The 16,468-nt window shown below is 39.4% G+C and overlaps 2 long non-coding RNA genes across 2 annotated transcripts in view; one reads left to right on the forward strand and one right to left on the reverse strand.

The window, feature by feature from the left end:
* On the forward strand, positions 1–15,291 carry LOC137151645 (uncharacterized). The gene is made up of 3 exons (XR_010919326.1): positions 1–127; positions 666–895; positions 12,425–15,291. It is a non-coding gene; the product is annotated as an uncharacterized lncRNA (long non-coding RNA).
* LOC137151650 (uncharacterized) overlaps positions 13,015–16,468 on the reverse strand; it is a 16,811-nt gene continuing 13,357 nt past the window's right edge. The window contains exon 3 of the long non-coding RNA XR_010919328.1: positions 13,015–13,143. This is a non-coding gene — a long non-coding RNA (uncharacterized lncRNA). The remainder of the gene's footprint in view (positions 13,144–16,468) is intronic.

Raw genomic sequence — 16,468 nt, forward strand, 5'->3', positions numbered from 1 at the left:
CAACTCTCAAGGCAGCAGACCTCCCATGAGTCCCACCCAAAGGAATGTGCAGGGGAAGCCCCAGACCAGAGCTCCAGCAGAAGCCAGGCAGGGGGAAGCTCCAAAGCGGGGTGAGCATAGGCAGCAGGTGAGTACCACTGGTGGGGCTGGGGTTGGGCCTGGGGCTCCCTGCTGTTGTGAGCCAGTGAATCCCCAGGGACTAGGAGCAGAACCAGGAAGCGTGGCCAGCACAGCCTACTGCAGTGGCAGCCAGTCCCAATCCTGGCCTGCCGTCCATGCCCTGTCCTCCCTTCCCCCCCACCCCCCTTCAGTCCCATTGGCAGGGTAGGATTGGGACTGCTGAGGGGGATCCTAGCCTGTTGACCCTGATGCCTATGGACCCTCCCCCCCCAAGCAGTCCTGATCCTACCCTGCCATCCACGTGCCCCCATCCCGCCCCCAGTCCTGGCAGCAAGCGCAGGATTAGGACTGCTGTGGGGGTGCTTGTGTCCCAGCACAGCCTGCCACTTCCTGACCCTGCCATCCATGGACCCCCCTCACCCTCTGCAGCCTGCATCCTCCTGCCCCCGTGCAACCCTGTGAAGGGGTGGAGCCAGGGTAGGGCACCCACCGGCAAAACAAAAAGTCAGCACTTATGCTGTTTGCTCTGCATACTCCATCTGAAGATTCTGTATCCTGTATATCTGTGGGACCGGACAAGCAGCAGTGGAACAGAACTGATGTCATTGTGAGGCCTGATTGGATCAACAATCCAGTAGAACTGAAACTCAGGTAGCTGCATGACAAGCGTGTGACCTGGTGGAGCAGTTCTTTCTGGGTTGAAGCAGACCAGTGAAACAGGCTGGCCATCCCTTGACTACCACTGAGTTCATTAGAGCTGGGATTGTGGCTTTAGGTAGGTGGGGTTTGTAGTGTGACAAAATGATCTAGACCTCAATAAGCCAGACAATTATTATTTCAACTGTGGGGTTGACCCAATACCTGATTAACTGCTTGGGTTTTTCCCCAATTAAAATTATACTTGTGGTTCCATGTTCCCAAAGTACTGCTGAGTGCTCACGAGTGGGAAAGAACCACCTGCAAATGTGACCAGGGAGGTTTCATTTTAATTTCCCAGAGAAAGAAATAAGAATTCAGCTCCAGGCAGAGGCTCAAGTCAAGGTTTTGTTTGTAAGTACCTCTTTTAAACCCTGCCCTTGTTGCTCCCATGGACACCAGTAAGGACAAAAAATTGCACAAAAAATATGTTGAGTTTTACCGCCATTTAGAGCTCCCTAAATGTTGTAATACTTTATCCATTATTCTCTGTCTCAGTTTTGCTGATTGGAACTGTGTAGATGGAAAAAATAAAGTAATGTTAGTCCAAAAAAATATGGTTCTGGTTTATAGAGTAACTATTCAAGAAGAAAAATCCTTGAAACATTTCCAGAAGTGGAGGCATATAATTTGTTGTTCCTGCTGGAATCTAGAACAACTACTGCTTTGTGTCATCATTTTTATAATTCTGGTCTGTCAATAAACATAACTGGCTAGCAATAAAAATTATACAGGCTCAGTCAGGCAGTGCTACTCTAGCAAAACAAATGTATAAGATGGTTAATATTCCTGTTACAGAGATGACTTCAAAACCCCAACCATTTATCTGATCCTCTCTGCTCTTGAACACTGGGTGGCTGTTAGTGGGAATTCAGATAAATGGAACCTGTATCTGAATCATGCCTGGTCTTGATTTGGGACTTGGAAAACAAAAAAACCCAGATGTGACTTTGTGGAAACTAAGCAGCTGCACTTGTACAGAGATGGCCCAAATGATATTCAGAGACCTGTTCACATGACAACCTAAAACCCAGAAAGTGTGTCATTTTTCCAGCCTGCACATCAATTATATACCATTGATGGCCCAGATCCCTCAGAACACTAATCTAAATTGACTTCTAATATTGTAGAAACAAGGTGGGTGAAGTAATATCTTTTATTGGACCAACTTCTGTTGATGAGACAAGTTCCATTCTGTTTACGAAGTTTCTGAAGCAGTGTAATTGTCTGATCTACAGTAACCATTACACATAGACGATACACTGCGTGTTTACTTCTTACTGATTCTTTTTATTGTTTAATTGTGAGATATGACTGCTTATTAGCTCCATATTAGTAGTTCAAGTTTGGGTTATTAATTTTGACAAAGATCACTTTTTAGTGCTGTGGGGAGACAGAGGAGGGATGACAGATACTTAATAGATACAGGTAAAAGTCAAAACACCAACACAAATTTCACTCTAATAGCGTATGATGGGAATGCCACTTCTTGGGCAATTGACGGGGTACTTGCCTCTACGTTGTTTTCTGTGCTGTGACTAAACTGCCTTATCTTTGTAAAAGATGTTGAGATGTGTAAAGGCCACCAGCTGCTGACTAGGAAGGGCATTTATTGTTCCTGGAGAATTAGGAAGATAAACATAGATGAATCCTCACTGTTTAAACTTCGGCCATATGAGTTCCTTGGGAGATGAAATCCAATTGGAAATACCTCCCTTCCCACTTGTCTGGGTCTGGGAAGGCAGCAGAGGTTAGTCTGCAAGACAGCTCATCAAGACAGGTGGTCTCTGCTACATTAACAAGCTAGTTAAACGAGCTTCTAAAATTAAAGGGAGTGGGGCACAGGGACAACATAGTGGCCCAGATCCACAAAGGTGTTTAGGTTCGTAACTTCTATTACTTCAATGGAAATTAAGGGTCTAAATACCTTTGTAGATCTGGCCCAGTCTCACCAGTCCAGCGGGTCTCCTTGTTGATGAAAATCAGATGAGTAAATCTCATAATAGACAGGTTCCACTGTTTGTTTTACCACCAATTCTTGTTTGTTGCATGAGACAGAATGATACTCTGGACTGTTATCCTTTGAGTCATAAAAGAAAATAATTTAAGTCCAAAGAAGAGATTTTTCTTTCATCTAAGCTATTTGTTCAGTATATATGTTCTTGGACTCTGATAGAGACCCTAACCTTCCACATTATCTTGTATTTTTGATTATTAGACAATGTGGAAGGTTAGGGTGTGGGTCAAAGTATTGCATATAAAAATGCCCTATCCTAGACATGAATGTGTCTGGAGCTTGTAGGACAGGCAAACAGAAATGCTGATTCTTCGAGATGGTGTGAGTTAATTGGTTAGGTCTGTGATGGTTATTTAGGAACTGGGGTGTAATTACCTATAGTGATAGACAATGGAAGATTACTGGATATGTGAAAGTAATTTTAGGCCCTTGGTCATGTGGAAGAGCTGGATTGAATCTGAGCACTTTTTTAGGGGTGCTAAGGTTGTGTGCTCATCATCTTTGAAAATCAGGACAGAAGACTCTTCTTAGGCTGTTATATGCTTTTAGCATGTGTATTAAAATTAAATAAGGAACCACACAGGCTGCTGTACATGAAATTAGATTTTTGTGACTTTTTTATTTTCTCTGCATTGCTTAAAAATGGGCGGGGACTAGATGGAACTCATTAGAAAAATTAATGTGCCTGAAAAAGTTTTTTTTAAAACTAAGTTTCTATTCCATCTAGAAAATTAACTTCAGGCAAATAAAAGTTAGCAAGACAGCAAGAATATATCATCACTTTTTAGCTAACATAATGTCTCTCTGGATTTGATTTGGGAGAGCCCTTACAAGACTTAGAGGTAAGATCCCAAGTTTTAGATGAGCATAGTGGAAAGGTTCACTTAGTCGGAGATGCTATAGTCTGAAGTCTAAAGATAACCAATCCTTACATTTTGTTTTCTTACACTATAACAAGAAGGAGGCCATGCATGATTTTAATCAGTCATCATGATATAGGCTATACAGAGCAATAAGGAATCTATGCACTTATTACCCCACTTAAGGTGCAGGTAACCTAGCAAAGAGAAACTGATGAGTTCTGACTTCGTAATCCTTGTCTGAAATTAGAGACAGTCAATTTAAAAAATCACACTTCTATCTGAAAATATTTGTTTTCTGCATTTGAGAGCACTGCGTGTATCATCAGTTTCACCATTTGCTCTGTATAGTCAATCAGTGTCCTCTGTTGTTTGTATGGATTTTTCACACACTGCAACAGGAGGCGGAGGGAAATTAATGACATAGGAAAACTTGATCTCAGAAATACAAAAGTTAGCCAGTGAATTTGGTGATGTCTCTTTAAGAGATGAGGGGTCTTGTCAATTTCACTTTTTGCTCTGCAGATGTGGCAGAGCTGAGTTGGGGGAGCAACCAGTAAGCTGAGTTGGAGGAGCAACCAGTAAATTGGAAGAGGGAGAAAAGGAGATAACTATCATTATTCTTATGGCTGCCATTCTACATCTGCTTTAAAATGTGCATGCATGGTACATACAGCCTGGGAAAAAATGACTGATGCAGTTTTCTTCAAAATCTGTTCCTGAAAGAGCAAATGTTTCCCAAGTTTGCTCAGTTTCCCCATCTTTGGCTCAGGGGAGTTTCAAGTCTTACCTTTGCAAAGCTAGTGCCTATGTTGATAGATTGCTATCTCACCCCTTCTATTTTTCCCCCTTCCATTTGTGCTCTTCTGTGTTCTTTTTCCACATGTTAGATCATTCTTTGTTTTCTCCTTTTGAACATAACAGTAGTGGGTAAAAAGAAAAAATAAAATAGAAGAGTGAAGACACCAATAAACTAAAGAATACCTAATGAGTTATTGCTTCCTTTGTGCTGCACGATCCTTTTCCTTGTGGTGAAAGTTTCAGAATTAAATTGAGGAGGACCACACTCAGCAGAGTGTTTCTGAGCAGGCATCCAGTTGGAGACAAAACTCAACAACTTTATCCATATAAGCTGATTTAGGCCACTTGTACATGAGCTCAATCTCCCTCTCCTGCAAAACGCATGTAACCCTGGCTCTCATCACGCAGACTGTCTGAAAAGACACCTTGACATTCACTTCACAAAATGCCACTTCCAAAACATATTTTCAAAACTGTATTTATTAGTAGAGAGGAGAGCTGAAGACTTAACATTTGAACCAAACTAGCCAACGTTTTACAGGGCTCTCCCTGAGCTGTCATTATCGATGAATCTACTAGAAGAATGACAGTGGGTGGAGCCAGTATGCTGCAGATTTTATGCTCCTGCAGTTTCTGACACCCAGTTTAGAACTAATCCAGGGCATCTTATTTTTTTAAAATAAATTAATATCCTGTGGAATATTCACTCTGAGTGAGTTTAAGGATGGATTGGCAGTTATGGAGTCCCAGGGTCTATACATTTAACAGCAACAATGTTGCAGATTTCATCATGTGGCTCTGCTAATGTGCCTTAGTCCTAATGTGGAAGTCCTATGCTAGATGTGTGGAAATAGCTCATCCTTCATACCCATTTAGACTCTGACGGAAAGGCCTTGGTTGAAAGTGTGTTCTGTGTGAGCTGGACACTTCCACTCAATGCACACGTTCAGCTGAATAATCCACCATTGATAACTTGATCTCTACCGGCCTGTGTTGAATCTGACCCACTCACTAAGAAGTGCATAGTTATTGTGATATGGTGCAGGCAGGAGGCAGTAGAAGAGTGGTGGATGGGAGGTATGGGAGTCCCAGAATGCTCCGGGCCTTGTTCCCTGCTGACTAACTCAGAGCCACTGGGGGCAATAAGGAGCAGCTGAGGCTGATTAAGGTTCAGCCAGGTGCTCCATAAAAGGGCTCCGCCCCAAACACAAGGGGCACAAGCTGGAGGAAGTAGGAGTGCTGAGCTGAGCTGAGCTGAGCAGAGCAGAGCAGAGGAGCGGAGCGGACTGGAGAGCAGAGCAGAGCTCTGCAGTCGAACAGTGAGGAGGAAGGTACCGGCTCAAGAGGCCAGAAAGACTGAAGGAGGGGGACAATTAGCCCAGGGGAAGAGTGTGCCGTCTGGAAAGCAGTACCAGCAGCACATAGCTGCTTCTCATAGGGCCCCTGGGCTGGGACCCAGAGGAGCGAGTGGGCCCAGGTCCCTACCCCCTCCCCTGGGAAGACGGGGTGACGGGCAACTTCCTGGCCCACTACAAGCAGGAAGGTGCGAGACCCACTGGAGGGAAGCCGGCCATCAGCCACATTATGTAATCCACTGCTAATCTCTATTCTATTGCATGAATACCTTTGGTAGGAATTCTGTACCAAAGATTTTCAAAATTAGGAAACTGAAGCTTAATTTAGGCTCCTAAATCTATATTTTGGTACTTAAATGAGTAGCCTGATTTTGAAAATTGCTTAGCACAGGGGAGCCAGTGTGGTCCAGTGGAGCCAGTGTGGTGCAGTGGATTGGGTACTGCATTGGGCATCAGGAGACCTGCGTTCTATTTCTAACTCTGGCATGGACTGATTGGGTGTCTGTGCCTCAGTTTCCCTTTCCACCCTTTGTCTGTCTTGCCTATATTGTAAGCGTTGTGGATCAGCATCTCTCTTACTATGCATTTTTACAATGCCTAACACCATGGGGCCTCTAGTTGCTACTGTAGAGAAAATAATAACTTATTTGATGCCTAACTGTGGATGTAAAAACTTAACTTCAGTTCATGATTTAAATTTGGCAGGGAATGAAGGGTGATACGCTAAGCTCTGCATATCTGAGTTAGCAAAATGAGATGCTTGCGCTCACAGTAGATTATATTTTGAATGTTTGCACAATCATGCATGCTACTATCTCACCTGCTTTCATGAGGATGGAAATAGTTAACAATGTTGGTATTTAAAAATGCCATCTTTGACACCTAACTTCACACCCTTCCGAACCATCATTTCAGGCTTTCTGCAGACTCAGGCAGATGTTACTGCAGTCAGTTCTTGAAAGCTGAGATTCTGGGGCATAAGGTGGCAGAATGGAAAATGTGTCAGAATCTCATATCTCTGCATATCAGCCCAGATTGAGGTTCCTATTTTTGGTTAAATATTGGTCAATAGCTTTAAAAGTTGTGCTATTAATTAATAAATAAATTATTTGTTCATATGATGTTAGCTTAGGGATGTAAATATTGTAACTGAAGTAAAATAATCCAAAACAAAAACTGATGTGCAAAATTATAATCTACATTCTGGACACTTTAGAGTAATAGTGAGAAACATCCAAATAAGAAAGGACTATGCTCACACATAGAAGTCATGTAACTGGAAACGATAGGAAGTTGTGTAATTATACTAGCAATAACAATTTGTATCTTGGACATGTTCAACATGGAGGGATGAAAGAAGGACGAATTACAGTTTAACAACCAATGGTCATTAAAATACAGTTTTCCTCATAGAATTCTGGCAATTTGAGAATAAAGGAGAGGGGAAGAAACTTTTCATATTGGTTGTAGGCAGAAGTCAGTGTTCAGAAAACACTGGAGCTATTAAAAGGAAGAAAAGGAAGAAAAGTTCTAAAATGGCAAATTTTAAACAGATGCACTATAATATTATGTATGAATTTATTTCTAAATAGCATTATAAATATACCAAGGTCTCTTACTACTACAGCTCATCTTGTACTAATAACATTGAATGCTAAACAAACTCTAGACAATATTTACTTTCTGTACTTCTAAAAGTACCAGCAAGTGATTATATGTTTTCTGTGTATATCTCCAGTGATTTATTTTTAACAGCAAACTCCATTTCTACAAATAAGATTACCTAGATGCTTGTTACATAGACACTCCAAATATGAGCAGTCATGCAATAAGGTGTTATTTTCTTGGTATAAGTACCATTTAAGCGTAAATTGCATCTGAAGAGACTTCAGTTACATTTTTCTCCTTGTAAGGTAACCTCCTAATTAAGTGGATGTCCTTTAAAACATGATGCTAAGTACTTCTAGACTGCAAGGCACATCAATAACATGCATCTTAAATTGAAAACATCTGTTAGTCTTTAAACAAAAAACAAAAAAACACCCTTCATGGCCATCAGTGCTACCAGGTGCTTGTTTACTGCTAATAACCTTAAGAAAAACGAACTGAACCTTGACACAATGATGGAAACTAAAATAGAAAACTTACTAGCTGCCTTACTTCATTTCCTTTTTAAATGACTGGGGTAGCAGCACTATTCAAAGCATCTTCCTGTGTGAGACATTCAAAACTTAACAATGGTGCATGTGGAAAACATTTAAACAATTTTTTATAGTTTAGACTATATACTGCATTCTAAAACAATAATATTCAACTATTTAGTATTTTTGGTTGGCAGATCTTTTAATATGAAGTTCAATAAAATGTCTGCATGATAATCAATGTTTTGGTAGTTACAGAAGCTACATATATACTACAAAAAGATTATTGGGGATGAGGGTGAGTTTATGCCCATGGTTTCATTTTAACATAATATCATATGAAAGCAAATTGCCCACTTATATCTTTTCTCGATATTGAAGGGAAAGCCAAGGGGAGTAAGATTGTCAGTTTAAAACATTGGGAGAGAGTTAATGTACTTAACTTGTGTAGCAAACATCTGGAACATCAGGACTGTGAATATTACATTGCAAGATCCCAAACAATTCAGTGAAACGTGCATTATATGATACTCTATTTGGAGTCTATTCTGTAGCTGTTTGAGTTCATGAGTGACTGACTCAATTATAGCAATCCTGATGAAGTTAATCATGGAAAGGAACAAAGTAATTTTGATAATAAAATGGGCTGTGATGTATTGCCACACTAATGGGTAAGGCTACGTCTACACTAATCTCCACATTCAGCAGTGCGTAGGTATGCGTAACTACACACTGGAGTGAAAAGCAAGCTGCGTCCACAATGGAATGTGTAGCTGTGTGTGTCAGGGAAAGGCTCTGGCAGGGAGGAGGCTGAACCTTTCCATGCTGCCTTCCCCCTGCCAGTGCCGCCTTCTGCTGTCGAGTCTACCTGCAGCAGGGAAAGGCTCAGCAAAGCGGAGGCAGGTGGGACATCAAACAGCTAAAATAGCAATGTACACAGGAAGGCCTGGCTTGGGCAAGTAGGGAGCTGGTGTGTGTATTCATCCACATACCCACATCCTTCAGGCGTTTCTGTACTCTACTCACCTACACTATGTTTCACTGTCTACACAGCTACTTAAACCCATGTTAGGGGGACTAACCACATACTCCACATGCCACCAAAAAAAGCGATTTTGTTGGTTGTCATGGGATTAGCTGTTAATTAGTATCTTTTGTTGTTGTAATTTTATGATGGGGGGGCTCTAGTGTTTGGATAGGCACCTCGTTTTGTTTTTCTATAAATCAAAATTAAAAAATGGAAGTAAATGGGAGCTATGTACATAGATGAGAGAGTAGAATTTTGTCCATATTACACAGAAAACAGTTTAAATATCCATGGTGATGACTAGAACACCTTCGTGTGTCACACTGTAAAATTTCACTAAAAACTGGGAAATGGTATGGGTGCTCAAACATAAGTGAGGAAAGAAATCTTCACTTAATGATACACATTGTAAAATATAATTCGATCTGACAAAGCAGCACTGACTTAAAGACATCAGCGTTAGTGAGGATTCTCTTGGGTTATGTCAGAAGATGGTGATTTTGTGGAGTATAAAAAGTGCTGGTTTTACTCATGCAAAATGCCACTGATATCAAATAGGGGGATTGTATAAGTCAAGGAAGCAGAATTTTGGCTGGAAAAAGTAAGGGCTTCCTGCTTTCACTGAACATATATTGACTTCAGCAGGAACAGGATTTGGTTTTTAAAAAAAAAAAAAAAAAAAAAAAGGTCGCAGCTGGTCAAAAAATAAAGATACAGAAGAAGCAATTTTTTCCTTAAAGAACACACTTCAACTCCAACCAAATACTTTATCCCAGTGCTAAGATAAAATACCAGTTAATCTGTCTAAGCAGCTCTCCTTGGTTTAACCTAAGCCACCTTTGAATATGTAGCATGATCATTCCAGTTCTCTAACAATAACAAACCAAAACAAAATGCTTCTCATCAGGATATTTTTTTCACCTTAACATCACTATTCAAATGCTCAAAGCAGTTTTTCCTTGCAGTTTGAAAAATTAAAAAGCTGTTTGCTGTGTTCTTTGATTCCACACACCTCTTTGGTGTTTTCCTCGTTTTGCATGCAGTGAAGGCTTCCTGCATTGCCAGCTACACTTTAGGATGTATGCAATGAAGTTCAAAGTTCCCCATGCAACTTGTGACTTTAATGCCTTTCCCAAGCACTGGCATTTCAGGCCTGGGAGATTTCAAGAATGGAATTGCTAGATGTTAACCCTCTTATTAGCCTTGATAAAAGCACTGACCTCCACTAGTAACTTCCCTAACATGGTTGTCATCAAACTAGACTCCCCTACCAACTGGCTGAAGTATCTCACCATGGTCACTCCTTTATCTTCTTACCCGCTTGATTCTCTAATTACAGTATACATACCAAATACATATTTCCAACCCTTCAGGTCCCGTTGATGGTTCTGGCACAGTTCTCTTTACGTACCCTGCCTGTTGTGCCTCTTGAGACTCTGTTCCCTATAGAGAATGGGATTTAGCAATGGTGGTGAGCATAAACTTTCTAAATAGTTTCTGGCCACCAAAATTATGCAAAGCTCTTGGGGCATTTTTTTTTGTTATCACACCAGTCAAAGTCCTGAAACAGTAGCTTCAGGGACGGCTCTCCTTGTCCTTGCGTCAACCACCAGTTCTGCTGATCACTGATATTCCTTCTGTTGGCTTCAATATGCTGGACGTTGATCCTCCTGGCTGCTGCTGTTCCTTGACTGCCATCTGACCATGGTCCCCCATAGCCTTCAGCTGTGCTCATGCAAATGCTTTTTCTAAAATGTAAAATGCTGGCCTCCAGCCAACATGATGTCTCTTTGTGCCCAGAATTTAGCTACTAAAGCTTTAACAAAAGCAGAAGAGCCCTGTCTCAACTGGAATAAATTGTCAATAAATTTCCAGAATGGAATGCTGGACCTTTTTGGAGGCAAGTCTTAACTTGTAGTCTTCACCAGTTGAATATTAACCATTACAATCTAAAACAAGCTATATTCGAGATAGAGAAGGAAATGACTTTTGTGAAGAAAAAATCTAAACACATACTATTCCTAGAGTTTTTAATAGTGGCTTTTTTCTTATACTTGATTTGATTTTATAAAAGCTACATATTTTTTTGCTGAAAGACACAAAATATAATTTGCTTTTATCTGATGTGGCAGCCGTTCTGCACTTTTTAGTGTTGTTCTGGGAACATGGCATAATGACAGCTGCTTGTACTTCAATGAAAAACACTCCACACGGCTTTTACTTGTAAACATGTAATCAGTCATCTCTCTTCCCCCCCAATGGGCAGAAGGGGCTGTTCTGAGTTCTTCCACATGTTTGTAAGACCTCTCTCTATGGAAAGATCTACATGCCCAGTGGAATGTCTGGCTTTTGTAAATGATATATACATCAGTGGTGAAGTGTTTGCTTTTGAACATAAAGAGCAGAGCCCCCATTTTAACAAACCTGTCTGTGATAAAAATGTGTTACACTCAGGGGAATCTGCTTCATAAAATCCTGTTGAGGGTAAAGGGGTTGAAAGCCAATTATCTACATGCTTATTGAACTGTGAGATTTTGCTTGATATTGCCATGAATTTACAAGTAGGAAACTCAAATGAAAGGGGGTTGGTGAGGTAAAGTCTTTCCCTTCCCCTTCCCAAATGACACCTTTACTGGAGTATTTTTTATATAAAGTATTCCTAGCAAGCTTTTACAAGTATAAAGTGCTGTTCAGACATAATGATGATGACTACAATTTCCTCTCTTTGGCTCACAAAAATTGGACATGCAAAGGATCTCTGATAGGGTCATTTGCACTGCTGGGGACTGGACAAGGGTGGATCCCTACACTATACGGTATATTAAATTTTTTTCCTCTCTGAGCAGTAGTCAAAAGTTCAGTGTGAGTGCATGAATCCATGGGAGCAATAGGAGGGTGTGATGTATAGTTTTTTCCTAAACCTGCAGGGGTGGAGGAAGGAAGTACTAAGTGTGTCATTGGAAGAGATAATTCAGGGGGGATTCATGGAAGAAAAACATTTCTGTATGAATGACACACATGTTTAGAATGTGTGACATATTAACTTGGTCCAAATGGATGAATATGATTTAAAACAGTAGGTAGTAAATTTCTCCCTTGGCCATTTTGAGAGAGGGAGACTGTTTTATGGTTTCTTCCTTTGCTTGCAACATACTAACCTTTGCTACTTAGTTCTCAGAAATGTCTTATGCAACATACAGTGGACCACAGTTTGTAAACCATTAGCACAATAATTAAGTTTAATTCATAAAAATAAAATATCAGTTAATAATTATTCTTTAAGATTTAGTTTCAAATAGTGTTTTAAGTATAAAATTGGGCCAGTTCTTCTCTGTTCCATGCTGCCCATCTTAGATATTGTTGTCACATTTGATCAACTATATATTTTATCTCTCTCTCCCGTATAGATTCTGGTACGAGCTTTGGAAGCTGCATCTCTGTTTGTGGAAAAGTTGACCTATTGTGTATAACCCTCAAGATGTTCCAGTGCATCTTAGTTAATGCCTTTTTGTCACAAATGTTTGTATTTCATATGATGTTCAAGAATGATTAACTAAATTGAGGAACCTACTCCTGGCACCAGAAGTCTAACACTGTCAGTGGATGAAGCAGGAAATAAATGTGTGGATAGATGAGAGAAGGCAGGTGGAGGATGAAAGGGTTGGTGAGAGGAAAGGAGTCAGTGGGGGAGAACATTAAGAGAAGTACAATGGGGAAAGAGAGAGACAAAGAATAAAGATCACACTGAAGAGAAACAAAAAGAAGGCAGAGGATGACAGAGGAAATGAAGTAGGATACAGGACAGGAAATTGTGAAAATCCACTAATTTAAATATGAAGATGTTGGGCCTGCAAGGATAGGAATACATATGTGTACACAGACATGTATACATACAGATAAAATACATAACTGTGCAGTATTATGATACAGGTGACCTTCAGAGCCCACTCATGGCTTCTCAGAATCCCTCATGTCTGACCAGTTAACACTCATTTTGCTTGAAATCGATGCTTTTGGCATTTACGGTGCCAAAGTTTGGCTCTTCTGCATGTCATAGTATGACGGTATCCCTGCCTTGTACAAGAGAAGTTTTTCCACAAGGATCTTCAAGAGGATTTTGTCCTATCTGCAAATTCAAAATTAGAACACACGTAATTTGTCAGGGGTAAATTTAAAAAAAAAACAAAAAACAAAAAAAACAATTAAGTTGTCAGTTATATTGTGGTCACAATACCGCCTTCTCCCAATTTTTTGTTCTATTCACTAATACATTCTTCTGGCACCATTTCCTCTCCCCATAAGCCTTTTCTTCTCATTTTCATATTCATAGTTTTATGCTGACTCACTATGTTCTCCGACAATACCATGTTCCTAATCTGGTGTTTTACATAAAACCTGGTTGCACTAACAGGGATCCTTAACTAGATAGCTTAAAAACTATAATAGGAGAAGTGTCAAGTACAGTATAAATTGCACAAATTTATAACAGCAGCTGTGGTGGTAAATCTTAAGTCTATTTTCCAGGCATTCAATTATCTTTCTATGACTTGAACAACATGACTCAGGAAAGTCACACCAAAATGCATAATAATGAGTTAGAGAAGGAGGAAGCTAAGGAAACAGCAGATTTTAAAAACAAGGCTGCTTATAAGAGTCATGTGTTGAAATAAACAACATTGAAAAAACAGAAAAATGTGGTGCTAATCAAATAAGATAGCAAAATAACTATCATTCAGGGTGTTTCAAACATCTTTTTATAGCACTCTTTTTCTACAGTGATTCATGGGGTTTTTTCCCTTTGATTAACAAAAGAGTATGTTTGCCTCATGCTTGTGGATGAAGACTAATGCAATTAGATTTATTTAGCCACTGAGCACTGAAGAAGTATCTGAACACAAATTTAATGCTCAGCTGAAAAGTAAGAAAATAGATCGATAGTTAGACCAGAAATAGATCCTGTTCGAAAGAGATTATCATTAACACTATATTATATGTTAAGAATAATATCTTTGAGACAGATTCTACCATCTTGACTCAAGATAAATAATAAATAGAGCTGGTTGCAATTTTTTTAACAAACTATTTTTCTTTAACAAAAAAGTGCCAATTCATGAAAACCAAAACTGTTCACAAACCTAGGATGGTTCTGATGAATTATCCAACTAAAATAAATTTGGGGGGAAATGTTGAAATATCCTGTTTTGACTCTCTTGAATTGGAAAGTTTGTTTTTCAAGTCAAAAGGACATTTTATTTTGAGATTTTAGTAAACTTATACAAAAGAGGGTTAAAAAGAGATTAAAATAAAAATATTGTAAAGTTATCGAAACAACACATTTTGATTGACTCAGAGTGAAAATTTTGTATTTTCAGTTCATGAAAATTTGAGATTTTGACTTTGTCCTGATTCAAGATGGAAAATTTTGATATCTCGACAATCTTCCCAGCTCTAAAAATATCTTACTCCAAAGGAAGTTCACTAAATAACTGGGAAAACTTGTGGAGTAAGGCTGAATAAGTGTGGCAGAATCTGACCAATATTTACAAAGGTTTGTTAGATGCTATTTTTGGATAGTTTAAATATACATACAACTTCTAAAAGAACAATTTAAAGGTGTGTGTCACTGTGGATTTGTGAAAGGTAAATCTTCACAGACAAATCAGATTACTTTAATGAAATACCTCTAGGTCTAGGTAGAGAGAGAAAACTAATAGACTTAAAGTATCTGGATTTTCACAAAGCTTTAGGCAAATTTACACGTGATGTCTTGTATCATAATCCCTTCAGATAAGGGTCAAATAATAAATAAAATGGATGAGGAATGTTAGAGATGAAAAGATGTTGGAATTAAAGGATCTACATTTTTTTGAGAAGTGGAGTCCAAGAGAACCCTATACTGGGACCAATAATTTTAATAATAATTTAGACAAAGCAATATATATGATCTTTAAGGGGCTGATCCTGCACCCATTGAAGATAATGGCCTGATCCTACAACCAATTTGCAGATGATACAAAAAGAAAGGTAGTGGTAAACTCTGGGTTCTAAGTGTTTTAGGGTGATCTTGATAACAAAGGCAAATCAGAGATGAAATGTGAGATGAAATTTAATATGCCTGAACATGTAAATGATTCATTTTACAAATCTCAAAGTTGAGCATAATTAAAAGGGTATTTGATTGGCTAATACTGTGGAGGAAAACGACCTATGTGTGTTGATAGATTTAGCACTTAGCTTTATGGTCCATTAGGCAGCGGAAGGAGCAGCAAAGAAAACTCAGAAGTTTGCTTTAGTAATTTATGTATGTTCAACAAAACTGAATAAAGGCTATCTTAGTAGTACTTTATGAATATAGGGCCAGATCTTCAGCTGATTTATCGCAGTTGAGGACCTGAACCCTACTGTCCAATTTTGATTACCCGTTAGTAAAACAAATTATTTTTCTCTCAAGAGGAAGCTATTAAAGTGACATGAATTAAATATTTAAACTAGTTATGAGCTAAATAATATTAAACTTGATGCTCGTAGAGGTTTTTGGACACATCTTAGAAACCTGAAAGGAACTTAATTTAAACCAGTTGACAGGGAACTTGTAGCAAGAGTTTAGAGTTATATTATTTTACAGGTGGTGTGGTAGAACAGACTTACAGATAAAGTGCATGAATCAAGACCTTTTAATATTTTGAAACAAAAGACTCAGACTTTAATACCAGAAGGCACATCGTGACCATGTAGTCTGACCACTTGCGCATTTCAGAACCTCACTCCTCCACTCCTGCAATAGGCCTATAATCTCAATCTGAGTTACAGATGTCCTCGCATCTTGGTTTAAAGACTTCAAGTTACAGAAAATCCATCATTTACTCTAGTTCAAACTAGCAAGTGACCCATGCCCCATACTGCAGAACGAAACAGAAAACCCCTATGGTCTCTGCCAATCTGACCTGAGGGGGAAATTACTTCCTGACCCCAAATGTGGCGATCAGTCAGAACCTGAGCATGTGAACAAGACCCACAATCTGACACCTGAGAAAGCATACTCTGTAGTAATTCAGAGCCTTCCCCCTCGAGTGTCCCTTCATTGGTGATTGGAGATATTTGCTAATAGTAGCTGTGGATGGTGCACATGCTATTGTAGGCAGCCTCATCATACCATCTCCTCCATACATTTTTTTTATAGCTCAGTCTTGAAACATGTTAAGTTTTTTGCCCCAGCTACTCCCCTTGGAAGGCTGACCCAGAATGTCAGTCTCTGATGGTTAGGAATCTTCAACTGATTTCAAGCCTAAACTTATTGATGGCCAGTCTATATCCATTTGTTCTTAAGCCAACATTGCCCCGTAACTTAAACTCCCCTCCCTCCCTGGTGTTTATGCCTCTGATACAATTATAAAGAACAATCATATCTCCTTCCAGCCTTCATTTTGTTAGGCTAAACAAATCAAGCCCCT

This window comes from Emydura macquarii, unplaced genomic scaffold (genome assembly GCF_026122565.2).
Source record: "Emydura macquarii macquarii isolate MOO-44397 ecotype Brisbane River unplaced genomic scaffold, CSIRO-AGI_Emac_v2 contig_212, whole genome shotgun sequence".
NCBI lineage: Eukaryota > Metazoa > Chordata > Testudines > Chelidae > Emydura > Emydura macquarii.